This window comes from Polypterus senegalus, chromosome 6, assembly GCF_016835505.1.
Source record: "Polypterus senegalus isolate Bchr_013 chromosome 6, ASM1683550v1, whole genome shotgun sequence".
In the NCBI taxonomy this organism is placed as follows: domain Eukaryota; kingdom Metazoa; phylum Chordata; class Cladistia; order Polypteriformes; family Polypteridae; genus Polypterus; species Polypterus senegalus.
In genome coordinates this window covers 100823100-100838968 of record NC_053159.1, presented here as the reverse complement: position 1 = coordinate 100838968, position 15869 = coordinate 100823100, and positions in this window count along the sequence as shown.

The window sequence follows — 15869 nt, the reverse complement described above, 5'->3', positions numbered from 1 at the left end:
CCTGTCGAACGTAGCCGCACTGGACATAAATATATTTGAGTAATGTGCGACTACGCAACCCGGTTCCCAGAAGCCTTTCCCCTGAAAAAGACAAATGCTAGTAACAATCGCGAGAGCTCTAATACAGCTTTTTGCCAGAGTGGGGATCCCAAGGGAAATGTTAACTGACCAGGGGTCCAACCTAACAGCAAAATTAATAAGACAGGTGAATAGTTTGTTAGGAATTCAAGGTTTAAGGACCACACCATATCACCCGCAGACGGATGGGCTAGTGGAGCGATTTAATGCCACCTTAAAACAGATGCTAAGGAAATTCGTTAGCATGACTGGATCAGATTGGGACCAATGGCTACCATACCTGTTGTTTGCTTACTGGGAGGTTCCGCAGGCATCTATTGGATTCTCTCCGTTTGAGCTTTTGTATGGTTGGCATGTGCAAGGACCCCTTTCTGTGCTAAAGGAAAACCTAGAGGGAGATAGAGACAGAACTGAATCCCAAAATGTGCTAACATTTGTCCTTAAGTTGCAGGAAAAATTCGCCAACCTGTCGCAGTTTGTTAAAGCAAATATGGAAAACGCACAAGCCAAGCAGAAAGCGTGGTATGACAAGGCAGTCAGAGACCGAAAACTTACAGTTGGACAGAAGGTACTGTTATTATTGCCTACTTCAGAGAGCAGTCTTTTAGCCAAGTGGCAAGGGCCATATACAGTAGTTGCTCAAAAAGGTCCTGTCACTTATGAGATTGATATGCCTGATCACCCTAGGAAATTAAGGCAAACTTTTCATATTAATATGCAGAAGCCATGGCAGGAATATACTAACCCTTCCAGTCAGCTATTGATTCGTAGCATTCCGGAAGAAGAGGATTCGGAGGAGCAGTACTTGCCATCATGCAGAGAAGCCCAAGAAGGACCATCATTGGAACATCTAGAAGAGACAAAAAGAGTAGAAGTACAATTGATTCCAGAGCGTCTGTTTGGATCTTTGCCTGGTAGGACTCGTCTAATACATCATGATATTCGCCTTACATCCCCAGGTCCTGTGAGAACATCCTACTGTAGGATTCCTGCACACCTACAAGAGGTTTTCAGAGAGGAGCTGGAACAGATGAAAGATTTAGGCATCATCGAACCTTCAGTGAGTGACTGGTGTAGTCCTGTGGTACTCGTTCCTAAAAAGAATGGACAGATGAGGTTCTGTGTGGACCGTAGTTTAACGCCATCTCAGCTTTCGATACTTACCCAATGCCTAGAGTGGACGAGCTGGTACAGCAGCTAGGTCCTGCAAAATATTTAACAACAATTGATCTTTGCAAAGGTTATTGGCAGGTCCCACTCACAGAAGAGGCAAAACCACTTACCGCTTTCAGGGCTCCCGGTGGTTTGTACCAGTTCACGGTCATGCCATTTGGGTTGCATGGAGCGCGGCGAACTTCCAGCCTCATGGACAAAGTGCTGCAAGGAGCAGAGAGGTATGCTAGAGCCTACATAGATGATGTTGTAGTATACAGTAAGACCTGGGAGGAGCATCTAAAACACCTGGCAGATGTGTTTGAAAGGTTAAAAACAGCTGGGCTTGTGGTTAACCCTGAAAAAACAGTCATTGCCAAAGAGGAAGTACAATACCTCAGGTACACCATAGGGGGCGGTTTGATCCGACCCCAAATTGACAAAATGACCGCTATAAAGGATTGTCCGTGTCCTGGAACAAAGAAGAAGGTCCGGTCATTCCTTGGTTTGGTGGGGTGGTACAGAAGATTTATCCCCAATTTTTCTGATATTGCAGCACCCCTCACCGACCTGCTTAAAGGATCTGCACCACGAAACATCCAATGGACAGAGTCATGTGAAAATGCCTTTCAATCTCTGAAAAAAATATTTTGTAAGAATGTTGTATTGCATTGTCCTGACTTTGCGAAACCTTTTACTTTGAAGGTTGACGCCTCTGGGGAAGGTTTGGGAGCAGCCTTGATGCAGGGACAGGGTGACAAGAAGAGGCCAATTTTGTTTATTAGTAGGAAGCGGTTTGACCGAGAGAAGAAGTACGCTACCTTAGAGAAAGAAGGATTAGCAATAAAATGGGCTGTAGATAGCCTTAAGTATTATCTACTGTCCAACAAATGTATTGTGGAGAGAGACCACCGAGCATTGCAGTGGATCCAAAAGATGAGGCATTCTAATGCTCGAGTGGCCCGCTGGTATTTGGCACTCCAGCCATACAGGTTTCAGGTACGTTATGTTGCGGGGAAAAAGAATCTAGTGGCAGATTATTTATCCCGCACATATGACCTGAAATCTTGAGGGGGAGGGTGTGTGGTAATATGCCTACTGGCATTGCCATTAATTAAATAAAATTAGTTTAGCATCCTCTGCCGTGTAAAGAGGGAGGCTTTTATTTAAGGAAAAAGGTATAAAGAAAGGAAACTTGCCTTTCTTCATTTATATAGTGCAGAAAGACGACTTCACGGACCATATTAGCGCCTTTTGGGGAGTGTCGCGGTGGGTCTCATGTAGCCTGGACAGACAGCCTTCCCATTTACCGGCCGGGATGGCATTATCGGTCCTCCATTCTTGCGTGTGCCTCCCGCGACATCATAACTCTAAAGGAGCAAAACAAAATGTGAAGCGCCTCAATATTAGTTAACCCGGGTTAGCATAGGGATCCCGTGTTTGTAGTTGTCTGAGCTGTAGCTCAGGGGAAGGAGGAAAATAAAAATTAGAAAGGGCTTACTTTAACTTAAGGCATGAAGTGCAGTCTGCGTCTGAAAAGCCGGCACAGCTATACGCGCGCGCGCCGGCTGCTCGATTTTTACAGTAATTATATGGGATAGTAGACGACGCTTTTTGCAAACGCGTTCACGTCATCGTGTACCCTGGGAGGGATGACGTGCGGTGGTTTAATTGGTCAGTATAGGGGCGCCGAATACAAAAGGGAATCATGGCCTCTAGAGGGGGTTCTTTCTGACTAGATCTTCTTAGAGAAAGGTACCTGGCAGAACAGCATTACGGCTTGTGCTTTGTTCTCTCGATTAACTTTGGTGGAGGTATTTATTGGGTTGTGGTTAGTGGTGCACTGTTTATTTTTGTATATACTCTTTTTTTTTTTTGTATTTTCAATATTTTTGGGTGAATTCTGTATTATACACTGTTTGGAGGAGCAGCTTCCTGACTTGGATCACTGTGGAGGAAGACCGCTTCACATTTTGCTTTGTATGTATATGGATTCCACTAGTTTGTGTGCAGTATTCTTTTTCTTTTGGGACTTTCAGGAACTACTGTAAATACTGTATATAGTCATTTTGGGCTCCATTTAATTACTGATTTTGTGTGTCCACTGCGGTATTGGACTGTGTATTAATATATATATAAATTCCACAGGAAATTATTTTTGATTTTTCTTTAAGTGCACCTGTAAATAAATATTTTTCAAAAAACCCAACCCTTTTTGTGTCCGTGCCTCCCTGTCTTACACCATCATCCTGGTCGCGCTCGGTCCCACATACTAGACACCTAGAGTGTAGGCTGGTGATTCCAATTCCCACTATATGGGGTGTCACAGTCATTGGGTCATATGTTTTGGGGGTGCACTGAAACAACATTTGGACCATAATATTTATATGCCTTTCAGACAGCCTGGGTGTCACAATCTCTCCTAATCCACTAACAGCTGTGTTTTGTGCACCTCTAGATGGGCTTAAAGTGGAGAAGGACAAACAAACTAATTGCCTTTACTTCACTATTGGCACATAGACTTATTTTGCTCAACTTGAAGAATCCTAACTCACCTTTTTTCAGTCAGTGAGTAACCAATGTTATAAACTATTTGAAATTGGAAAAAATGAAATACTGACTTAGAGGATTGTTGCAAAAAAAATTTAAGATCTAATTAACATTTTAGAATAAGCATTTAAATTAAGGAAGTGGATTCTCTACCCCTTTTTATTCTACTTATTTACTTACTTATCTTTTCTACTGTTAGTTTCACTATGTTGTCCCAGCTCTGTTTCTCATGGGGGGCGGGGGATTGGGTTGACTTGGCTTGAAGCTAGTTTTGAAAAATTTGACTTGCTTGTATGGAATGTTGTTTGATTAAAAAAAAATCAACTAAATGTTAAAAAAAAAGAAAAAAAAAAGACAAGTCCATTCCTAAAAATGCCATATCAGCTTTAGATCTAGCACTCAAAAAGACTTTGTTGCCAGAGACAGAGGAAAAGGCTGACCAGGGTAGAAGGGAGAGAGGAGTGTGGTTTGAGAGGAAAGTAGTGCTATGCTCAGTGTGGGCAATGGTACCAGCTCACTCTTTTGGAGATTAGGGCCTTTATTTGTATTAGTATGGCCCAGATAATCATAGAATTTGTTTGTACTAACCCCTACTGTATTTCAGATTCCTATGGGTTTTTTTTAGTTAATAAATAACACTTTTTCTTTACCTCTGCTTTAGTAGTGTCATTCTGAATTTGGGGTCTACTGTAGAGCACACTCTTTGGTTCATTCTGTTTAATTCAATTCAAGTCCACAGGGCCAGAGGCTACCTGAGTAACATAAGGGAAAAGATAGAAGCCAGTTCTAGACAAGGCAAACATTAAGGTTTTTCCTCCCACAATTTAAAATGAGCACATACACTTTCTAAACCCACTTATTCTTTTTCTGAACAATGGGGTTCTTTTGCTGCAACAGTGGTGATTAATAAATGTGTTTAATGTATCATGCTATTCAAAAACAGTATCAGTGAAGACAATATTAACAGATATAATTTGGTTCATTGTATCTGTACAGTTACATATTTCTTATTTTAAAGGAAAGGTGTCACTGAAGGGTGAATCTAAAATTGTAAGCTTAGAGCAGCAATGCCAATGTCAATGTCAATGGAATACCATCTTTTACCTCTGGATTACTGAAATCATATATACAAGATGCTATTTCTTCTCTTCTTTTGATATAACCAATTTATTAAACCTTTTATAAACTGACGTTTCACTGGAGTTAAGTGTTATATGTAACCTGGATGAAAATGAAAGGTCTGCCATTAATGGAATTTCCCTACCAGTTACAGGACTTGAGTCAGATACCCACAGCACAGGCACAACTAGCTGCTCATTGAAGGTATATTGAAAATCTATGAAACTTGGATTTTATTTTGTTTTTGTGATTCATTTTTCCTGCGTGACTAAATACACTAATAATTACCTCTATTAACTCTGGCAGGTCAATGGAAGAAAAAAATCAAGAAATGAAAGCTGCATCTGCAAAAGGATCCAGGCTTTCATAGTTTAAATAATATATCATACTGGTTGACACTTTGAAGCGCGTGGCTTCTGAGACAATGCATTTTTTTCTGATCCACATAAAGGATAGTAAGGGTATTTTAATATTACAGTGAAAAGTCTAAAGTGACAATTAAATGCAAAGTACCTGCAAAATGATTAGAGCTCAAGTAACGGTGGAGTACTGTTGGTCTACACGATGTTTAAATGAAAATCATTAAGCTGCAACTGCATTTTTTTCCCATCTGGAACTTGCCCAAGGTACCCAGCAAGGCAAAATCTGTAACACAGACTTTCATTGTAATTCATCTGATAATTTGGTGCTGTGAGTAAACTCTTTTTGTAATTAGATTTCTTGATTTGAGGTATTGATTCACAATTAATGTGTAATGTGAAGAGGTTAATTAATGTCAGGTGCTCAAGTTCACCAATGTGCATTTTATCTTTGTTTAAATGCTTTATATTTTGATTTTTTTCCAAAATTAAGTTGGAACTTCACATATTTGGCAATTGATAGGCTCAGGTGTGAAGGACATGCAAGGCACTGCTCCACTGCAGGTCTCATTATACCCTAGAGCGTGCTCTATAATCACAAGGCACAACTGTAATTGTCAGAATAAACAAAAATTACTGCAGGCGTCTGAGCCTTTTTGTTAAACAGAGTCTTAGACTGCCAGCTAATGCAATGAATGCCCCATTGGTCAGAGTAATAAAAACAAGCAAGACTAAAAACTGTTATTTTAACATGGCCTAATCCTGCTTGAGCCACTTGTATAGCTGTTTTTGATGCATTAATGTTTGTTGCATTTTTTTCTAGTTTGTAATTGGGTATTGCTAATCTGTCTACTGGTCTCAACCACCATTTGCATATTGTCTTTGCATGTCAGGACTTTGGTTTAACAGCCAAAGATACTGGGAATCACAAGATAGCAAATGGGTGAAATATTCATTAACACATTCATTGCTTGATTAGGTTCAGGGTTACTCATCAATTTATATTTCTTTTTGAGAAACTTTGTCTCAGAACTAAACTTTTTCTGTTACAGGGCAGTTTTAGAATCTTACCTGGACCATTTGGTTTTGTGAATTTGTTAATACATTCAGGTTGTGGCAACTTATATCTATTCGCCATTTACACAAGGACTATGGGCTCCCTGGGGTTCGTCTTACTCATCAATTTATATTATGTTACCATTCAACTTCCTCATTACCGCTGATAACATAAATGTGGTGGTTGACATGGGCTATAAATTCTTAACATAATACTCTTTTTGCTTTGTAACTTCTTGTATTGACTGAGAGTTCAGTCTATGATGATTCATTCAGTGTTGTCAACCATAGGAAAATATGTGTGGCAGCATAAATAATCTGTGTGGGCTATATGATGCATTGAGCAGTATTTTATGTTGGGGTGGTGTCCCAAGGTACAAAGCTGGTGATTACATTTTGGATCCAACTTAGAAAGATGGATAAAACTTTATTTGCCCCCTACCCAGTGAAAATTAAGCTTTTTACAGAAGCAACGCTAATTAAATATAATATATATATAATATACTGATCTGAACACACTTCAGAATGACTAAAAAAGAAAAAAACAATAAAGTTAGTCACAATGAGGCACTATGCAGGCTGTTGGTATAAAGGAGCCCCTGTAGTGTTTCTTGACACATTTCTGCTAAATAATTAATTGCCTAAAAGTATTCAGTGTCAGAGAGAGGATGTGCAACATAATGGCATTCAGTTTTGTTTTAATTCTCTCCTTTGCTAATACTTCTAGTGGGTCGAGAGTGCATCCCACAATGTAATTTTTAAAAACAAACTTTTTACACTTATACACGTGTTAATTAACTCAATAATGTGTTGCTAACATAAAACTGACACTACTTCCATACACCCATCAAAAAAATGTATGAAATAGAAACACTATTGCAAACTTAATGAGCATAGATTACTTCACAAATTTTTCAGATAGTGAAAATGTAATTCATTGTCATAATATTCAGTCTCCTATAATTATTTACAGTAAGTGCAGAAATGAGAAAAACAAATGTCTAATTAATATGAACTGAATAATGTACACTTCTTACAATGGAAACCTGAACTCTTACAAGCCAGCAGGCCCAGTTCTAGAGGTGAAGCCGCCATTGTGCCATTTAATTTCAGCCACCCCCTCACCCTATAATACCTTCACTCATTTTCTAAACCAGTGTATTTAAAATTAAAAATTTTCGTAATTTCCTAAATGTCAAAAAAAATGAAAAAAAATTTCTTCGTAGGTAGAAGAAAACTTGACTTATGCATTTAATGAATCGGCGACAAGTTTAATTAATTCATCAGTAAAATTCCGATTAACACTGATGTGTTTTTTTTCTTTTGATGGCCCATTACTTATAATAAGTGACAAAAACTAGAGTAGTTCTATATAATGCAAGTAATATTTAGCAGAATTCAGTTTAGAATATGTAGTGATGTTTTCTTCACATACATATTAAAAAATATTATATTGGCTTAAATGTTAATTCTAATTTGGTTTAGAACAATATTGCACACATGCATAGTCCATTTTAAAAAACATAATCACTTTTATTATTAACGTTTTACTAAACTCTAACGTGGTGTAAACATTATAATTATATTGTATACTTTGTTTCATGAATGTAAACAAAAAACTATTTTCAATTAACACAGATCTTGATGATTTTAATTTTGTCGACATGTTAAAAGGTTCCCACAGACCCGAACACAACGTAAATGTTAATAGTGTATTTCAAAGAAATGATCTGTATTGTTTAGTTTGATGTATGGCACGACATGATGGCAGAAACCCTCTGAACTTTACAATGATGAGTATTTTTTGGTTTGATGTACTTTTTTCCTTCTCATTTTTATCACTTAATTTCTCAACAGGTCCTTCACCTAACATTATTCTCAGGGCTTTGCCGAGACCTGCCAAAACCTTCCAAAATTAATTTTACGAAGTCAGTCCTGAAATGACAGAGACATCACTTCCGGGTCTGTAACTGCAGGTCTAGAACTCCGGTGACGTATGCTGCTGTGGCTCTGCAAGTGGATGCTACTCTGCCCAGCAGGATACCAATATAATTAAAAGGACTTTTGAAAGGACTTTTGTTACACAATACCACAGGCTCAATTCAGATTTTCTTATATCTGTTTTCATTTATTCATGTTTATTTTGAAGCCTGTTATAGATCTAAATGTTTTTTGGAAAGTAAAAACTGGTTCAGCATTTCTCTAAAGAACCACATTGGTAACTTTATTTTTAAGAGTGTGGATAATGGAAGTTTTTGCATTCTCCGCAACAAGCTAATGTTAATGGAGCATTCCTACACTCATCAAAATTCACTTGAAAAAAATAAGCTCCAATAAAAAGATCAATAATTTACCCTACAAATGTAAAGGTATTGAAGCATATATTTTTTGAGTGGATATAAAGTGTTTAGCAACATAAACCATAACGAATACAGTAACATTGTTAAGGAAATGAAACTAAGGTATGAAAGCCTGAAATTGAAATATGTAGACAATATCTTACTTTTGGTGTATATTATCAGTTTTTCCAATTTTTAAAAATAAAAGGTATGTGCAGAGTTGTAGTAACGACAGGGGGATACAATTTATGAGTCACAGCATGAAGTTATGGGAAAGAATTGTGAAAGCTAGGTTAAGAAGGGAGGTGATGATTAGTGAGCAGCAGTATGGTTTCATGCCAGGAAAGAGCACAATAGATGCAATGTTTGCTCTGAGGGTGTTGATGGAGAAGTATAGAGAAGCCCAGAAAGAGTTGAATTGTGTCTTTGTGGACCTGGAGAAAGCATATGACAGGGTGCCTCAAAAGTTGTGGTAGTGTATGAGTAAGGCGGAAGTGGCAGGGAAGTATGAAAGAGTTGTATAGTATATGTACGAGGGTAGTGTGACAGTGGTGAGGTCTGCGGTAGGAGTGATGGATGCATTCAACGTGGAAGTGGGATTACATCAGTTATTGGCTCTGAGCCCTTTCTTATTTGCAATGGTGATGTACAGGTTGACAGACTAGATTACACAGGAATCCCCTTGGACTATGATGTTTGAGGTTGAATAGACCCTGGTGAGGTGGAGATATGCTATAGAGAGGAGAGGAATGAAGGTCAGTAGGATCATGATGGAATACGTGTGTAAATGAGAGGGAGGTCAATGGAATGGTGAGGATGCAGGGAGTAGAGTTGGTGAAAGTGGATTGGTTTAAATACTTGGAATCAACAGTAGAGAGTAATGGGGATTGTGGATGAGAGGTGAAAAAGAGTGCAGGCAGGGTGGAGTGGGTGGAGAAGAGTGTCCGGAGTGATTTTGTGACAGATAGATATCAGCAAGAGTGAAAGGGAAGGTCTACAGGACTGTAGTGAGACCAGCTATGTTATATGGATTGGAGACTGTGCCACTGCCTAAAAAACAGGAGACTGAGCTGGAGGTGACAGTGTTAAAGATCCTACGATTTGCAATGGGTGTGACAAGGATGGAGAGGATTAGGAACGAGTACATTAGAGGGTCAGCTCAGGTTGGATGGTCTGGAGACAGAGTCAGAGGTGATATTGCGTTGTTTTGGACATGTGCAGAGGAGAGATGCTGGGTATATTGGGAAAAGGATGCTAAGAACAGAGGTGCCGTGCAAGAGGAAAAGAGGAAGGCCTAAGAGAATGGTTTATGGATATGGTGAGAGAAGACATGCCAATGTCAATGGGTATAACAGAGCAAGATGCAGAGGACAGGAAGATATGGAAAAAGATGACCTACTATGGCAACCCCTAATGGGAGCATCAAAAAAAGATATCAATTCTTCTGTTTCTTTTACTGAACTATTTCTGTTTTCAATTTGACTTAAACTTTAAAAAAGAACTTGGACTGTGTGATTTTTTTTTTTATATGCATAACAGAATGCGTATACCTTTCCAGTAGCTTCAGAAGTTTGGAAACATTGAAGGAACACAGCTACAGTGTTGATTAGAGGAATGCAATGAATTCTGTGATGGAAGTGCATGTATAAATATGCATGTAAAAATATGTATTCATATCAGTAAGCAATAATAATATAATTAATGCTTGCATTTTACTTGAGAATTTCTTCACAATACTCAACACCCGCACTCAATGAAGAGTGCTATACATAGTTATGTTGTACTGTAATAGGGAGAAGCACATTCTAGTGTTTGTTTGCACCTCACCCGTCACAGCACCTAAAATTCAAACAAAACAGTCATGCTTGTGATATGGAAAATGAATATCCAATGATAAACACATTTTTGAGACAAACTGTTTTCACAGTATTTTATTGTGATACTGTTTGTTTTTTTATATAAAAAGGTGAAATACGTCAATGGCTGTACACATTTTTGACATTTACTGCTTAATGTTTAAGTCCATTAACACAGATGTATTAAAAAATATTGAGCAGCAAAGAGTTAACCTAAATTTAATTCATTTTTTAACTTAATAAACTGATTTTGTTAGCTTCTTGCTGAAAGTTTAAGTCTTTGTTATTCACATAGCTAATGCTTCAGAATGTACTATTTTAAATTTTAAAAACAACCTGTTCTTGTGCTGGGAATCGCAACCCAGCTCCTCTTCTGATGATGTGAATTTGCATACTTTTATTAACTTATTTTGTTAGATTTATTTACATGCGTGTCTTGATTTTCAAATAAGAGAACCTGTGAGATTTGCTGTTTGATATGAAAAATAAGTTCAGAAAAAGATATACATATTCAATTGATTATATGCATACTCATTAACATGCGTTACAGTACCTAAAATTAATGTATGATAATACAACTGAAACTTTTTTTGCTGTGGTGGATTCATGAAAGCTATTTGAAGAATTATAATAGAACAGGGTTTAACATATTAGGTTTGTGTGACCAACCAAATCATTGTTTAGTGATTAGTAATCATTAAGTGTGATAGAGAGTGGAATCAATTCAGTTCACCTCTCTGTAATATTCTGCAAATGATTGCTATTTTATTTGTACTAAATGTGGTATATGGCCGACTTGTCATCCCGGCCAATACCTCCAGGCCGCCAGATGGAGCCCTCCCTGCAGTGTGGAGGTGCCCCAAAGACCAGCAGGGAGTCATGGACTATGTAGTTTTTATACACAACCCTCTTGGATACCACAGGGGCCGCAATATGGAGCTGCAGGGAGGACCGAAGAATCATTTATGCCCTATAACCCGGAAGTGCGTCATAGGAAGAGCAACAACAGTAGTGACGTGCTTCCGGGGTGAAGAAAAGGACTTGTACCTGACCCGGAAGTGGTAAAGAATCACATGGACTGGGGATTGGGAACACTTCTGGGTCAGGGGGAATAAAAGTACTGTGGGAGCTCCCAGACAGCGAGCTGAGCTGGGTGGAAGGGTGGCAAACGCCTCTGGGAGTCGGAGGATTGATTTATTGTATTTGTGATTATTTATATGAGTATAGTGGAGGAGAGGGTGCTTTGTGCACTGTGGCAAATTAATAAAGTCATCATATGGACTTTTATCTGGTGTCTGGAGTCTTGGACAGGGGTTCAAGGGAGTGATACAGCCCTAATCTGTCACATAAACTAAAGTTCCTAAAGCACAGAAACACATTAATATAATCTGTATGATCCAGCAAAAAATATCTAAAGAGATGAGAGCTGAAAATATGATCTGGGTAAAATGACTTCCATGTCCAAAAACAACTTTATTATTTTTAAATTAAAAAAAAAAAGCAACTTGACAACTGAAATTATATTTGTATATGCCAAGTCATGTGAGATTAGTCAAAACTGCATTTCTCATTGTGCCAATGACGTTCTGGATTAATGTGTTCCTTGTATCAGTTTATATTTACATCCTTGATTATTTTCTTCAGAGCTTAACATATTTTGAAATCATTCTCAAAGAACATAGTGCTCTTTTTAAACAGTATAATTTAGTCTGAGGTAGGATGTGAAGAGTTGCTCCATAATACTGTGTATTGTTAATGAAGGGTCATATTACTGACTTGCACATAATTATTGATCATGAAAACATAAACACTTTATAGTTCATATTATTTTTGATTGAGCTAAAATTTAATACCACTGTATTTTTATAGACCTGCAACATTATTGGGATTTAAAACAAGACAAGGCATAACATTTCATATTAGAGTACTTAACAGGTGTTGATTTTATTTGTTACAAACAATATAGACAGAAAAAATGTTTAACATGTACTGTTTACCTCTGCTAGATCATATTTACAAATTAAAGTGGTATTACATTCTTGTGATAAAATATAATTTTTGTGTAGAACAAAAATCAAGATACAGTGTAACCTCGGCTCAGAAACGTTTTGGTACACGTACAACTCGGTTCACGACCAAAAAGTTTGCCAAACTTTTGCCTCGGTTCACGACCACACACTTGGTATACAAACAAGCCAGTTTCCCTTTTGGTTTATGCCCGCCGATGATTTCCGCACGTGTTGCATTGTTCTCGGTCAGCTGTGCCTCCCTGCTGGCATGTGCGTGCCTGCTGGCATGTGCGTGTCTGCCTGCTGCTAAGAGAGAGGGGAAGGGTTCATGCTGCTGTGGGGTGCGTGCTGCAGAGAGAGAGAGACAGCGAGCCTGAACATGCATGCCTGCCTTGCCTGCTGGTTCATACGCGCCGATTACTGTATTTAAGCACGTGTTGAGCCACTCCCTGTTCATTGTTTTCAGTCAGATGTGCGTGCTTTACCTGTGATCTCTTTGTGCTCTACAGTATTTTGTGTGCTTTTGCAGTTAACCATGGCTTCTAAGCAGGTGAAGAGTGGTGAGAAGAAAGTTTTGAAGAAAATTGAAATCGAAGTAAAGAAAGAAATTACTGAAAAGTTTGAACATGGCGTTCGTGTTACTGATCTTGGCGCCGAGTACAAGAACTCAAAATCTATGATTTTGAATATTGTAAAGCAGAAAGAATCTATTAAAGCTACTGATGTTGCAAAAGGAGTTACAGCGTTAACCAGGCAGAGGCTTCAAGGGCTGGAAGAGGTGGAAAAACTGTTTACCAGTTTACTCATTTACCAATCTGAGAACCCTCGTGCTTTCAAGCAGCACAATGTAAACAAAGCCAGACTGTCAGTAATGTGGAGGGCAAACACGAAGGGTTGGGTCACAAGGACTTTGTTTTTGGAATGGCTGCATGAGGCTTTTGCTCCCACCAGCTAAACAGCTAAAAACACCAGAAGCCCAAGAAATCACAAGATAGAAAACACCTGAAGGAAAACATCCCTCCATCGCAGAGCCAGACTCTCCCTCAAAACTGTTACCTCCTCTCCACCCAGTTCCTCCTCACTTCATGCCAGAACTCGACTCATGCAAGGTTAGTTTTCTTGGTGGTTTATAGTTTTTGTATTACGGATTTTTCAAAAGTTAATTTTTCAGTTCGTAGCGTGAAATGTTGCAATGTTATTTTTCTCTTTTTTCAAATGTTTGTTTTTTTCCCTGTGCTTAAAACTCATTAAAGTGTTTACATGGAGTTGTTCATAGGGTGATTTGTTGCAATGTTACTTTTCTCTTTTTTCAAATGTTCGTTTTTTTCCCTGTGCTTAAAACTCATTAAAAAAGTGTTTACATGGAGTTGTTAATAGTGTGATTTGTTGCAATGTTACTTTACTATACTGGTTGGTTTTTGGAAAGAAGCTACATTCAACAAGCTATTTATTTGTTATGTCCCTCTCCAATTCCATTCTGAAAAAAAATTAGAATGATTAGTCTGATGGGATTAGGTATTGTGTGTGAATGGTATTGTGTGTGGAGGTCTAATGAGTATGGAGGAGCTAATGGAGGTGTTGATGATGATGTAAATGATTGGTTTAGGTTTTAGGTATTTGGAATAATGCCTCTAAATGCCACCACACAAGGGTTAATGCACAGACTCTAAATTTCTCAAAAAGATAATGCATTAATGCATATTACATGGTCAACTTATTAATGGGTATAGGTTAAATCATGTTGCTGTTATTTAAGGGAACACTGTAGTGGGTTTTCAAGGGCATTTCACTATATGCAGTGTAAAGTTCCATTTTCATTTTCTGATTGAATCTGTTAGGTATTTTTCCATTTTCTGAATTAGCTTCCATTGCAGGATCATGGGATCCATAGCACTATACTCCATTACATTACAACCTCAAGCTTTCAGGGTCCTGTCTTTGGGATTTTAGACAAAATGTATACAAGACACTGCTATGAAAAATTAATTAACATTAATGTAGTTTACTTGTTTCTAAATTAGTTAAAAATTACAGGACAAATCTACAAAAATAAAAATGATTTTCCATACAGTAACATAATACAGCTATCCTAGCTCTTCGCTATCTTAACACACACACATATACACATACACACATACAAAAGCCACTCTGTTAAATCAAACTGACATATATAACCATATGACCATATTTAATATGGTATGTAGAATCAACTGTAATGCAGTGACAAGCATTGTCCTTCCTCCTATAGGCATATTTAACAAAAGACTTACTTGATTTAAAAAAAAGCCTCATTCACATACTTGATTAAATTCTCCATAAAAATCAAAAATCTTACCTGTCTCTTTGTTCAGTGATAAGCATTTCCATTTACTGCTTTGGGCATCATTCTCATTGTGTCTGCATGGGTTTTGATCTTTTCTGGTCATTCTTTTCCTTTTTAATGTGGTCAAATGCTATTTGATTACACACCCAAAACATTATCCTCACAGCTTTTGGTGCATAAGCAGAAAAAAAAAACCTTTGTGATTTCCTTTTTATTTCTCATTACTGTAGCAACAATTAGCTCATTCATGCCCTATTTATGGTCGTTGGACACAAAGTAGCGTCCTGCTTTTAAAATGTACAGAAGTGACACTTTCTCTTTTTATCTGCAGGCTCATTCACACTACAATTTTGAACAAGTTTATCTCCTTGCATAATGTAAACTAGCAAAATACCTGCGCTTCGCAGTGGTGAAGTACTGCATTAAAATTTTTATTAAGAAGAAAATTTAACCTTTTTAACTGAGGGAAAATATGCCAATAATTATTTGTTAAGGATCTCTTTGTATACCATGTTGTCAGTTCGGCCCTCCAGTTGTAATATGACCAAGCTGTGCGCTGAGCTTAGTGGCGTCATACCACTGAAATAAGTATGTACATTGGTTTCGGTTAGCACAGGGAAGCCACCTAACAAATTTCATGAAGATGGGGCCGTAAATAAGAAAGTTCAACATGGCGGACGTTGTTGACTGTTATGACCGTTACGCGTAGAATTTTCGAAATGAAACCTGCTTAACTTTTGTAAGTAAGCTGTAAGGAATGGGCCTGCCAAATTTCAGCCTTCTACTTACACGGGAAGTTGGAGAATTAGTGACGTTTGGAAAATTCAATATGGCGGCCAACAGTGGCGTCATACCACCGAAATAAGTACGTACATCGGTTTCGGTTAGCGCAGGGAAGCCGCCTACCAAATTTCGTGAAGATGGGGCCATAAATAAGAAAGTTCAACATGGTGGACTTTGTCGACCGTTATCGACCGTTATGACCGTTACGTGTAGAATTTCGAAATGAAACCTACTTAACTTTTGCA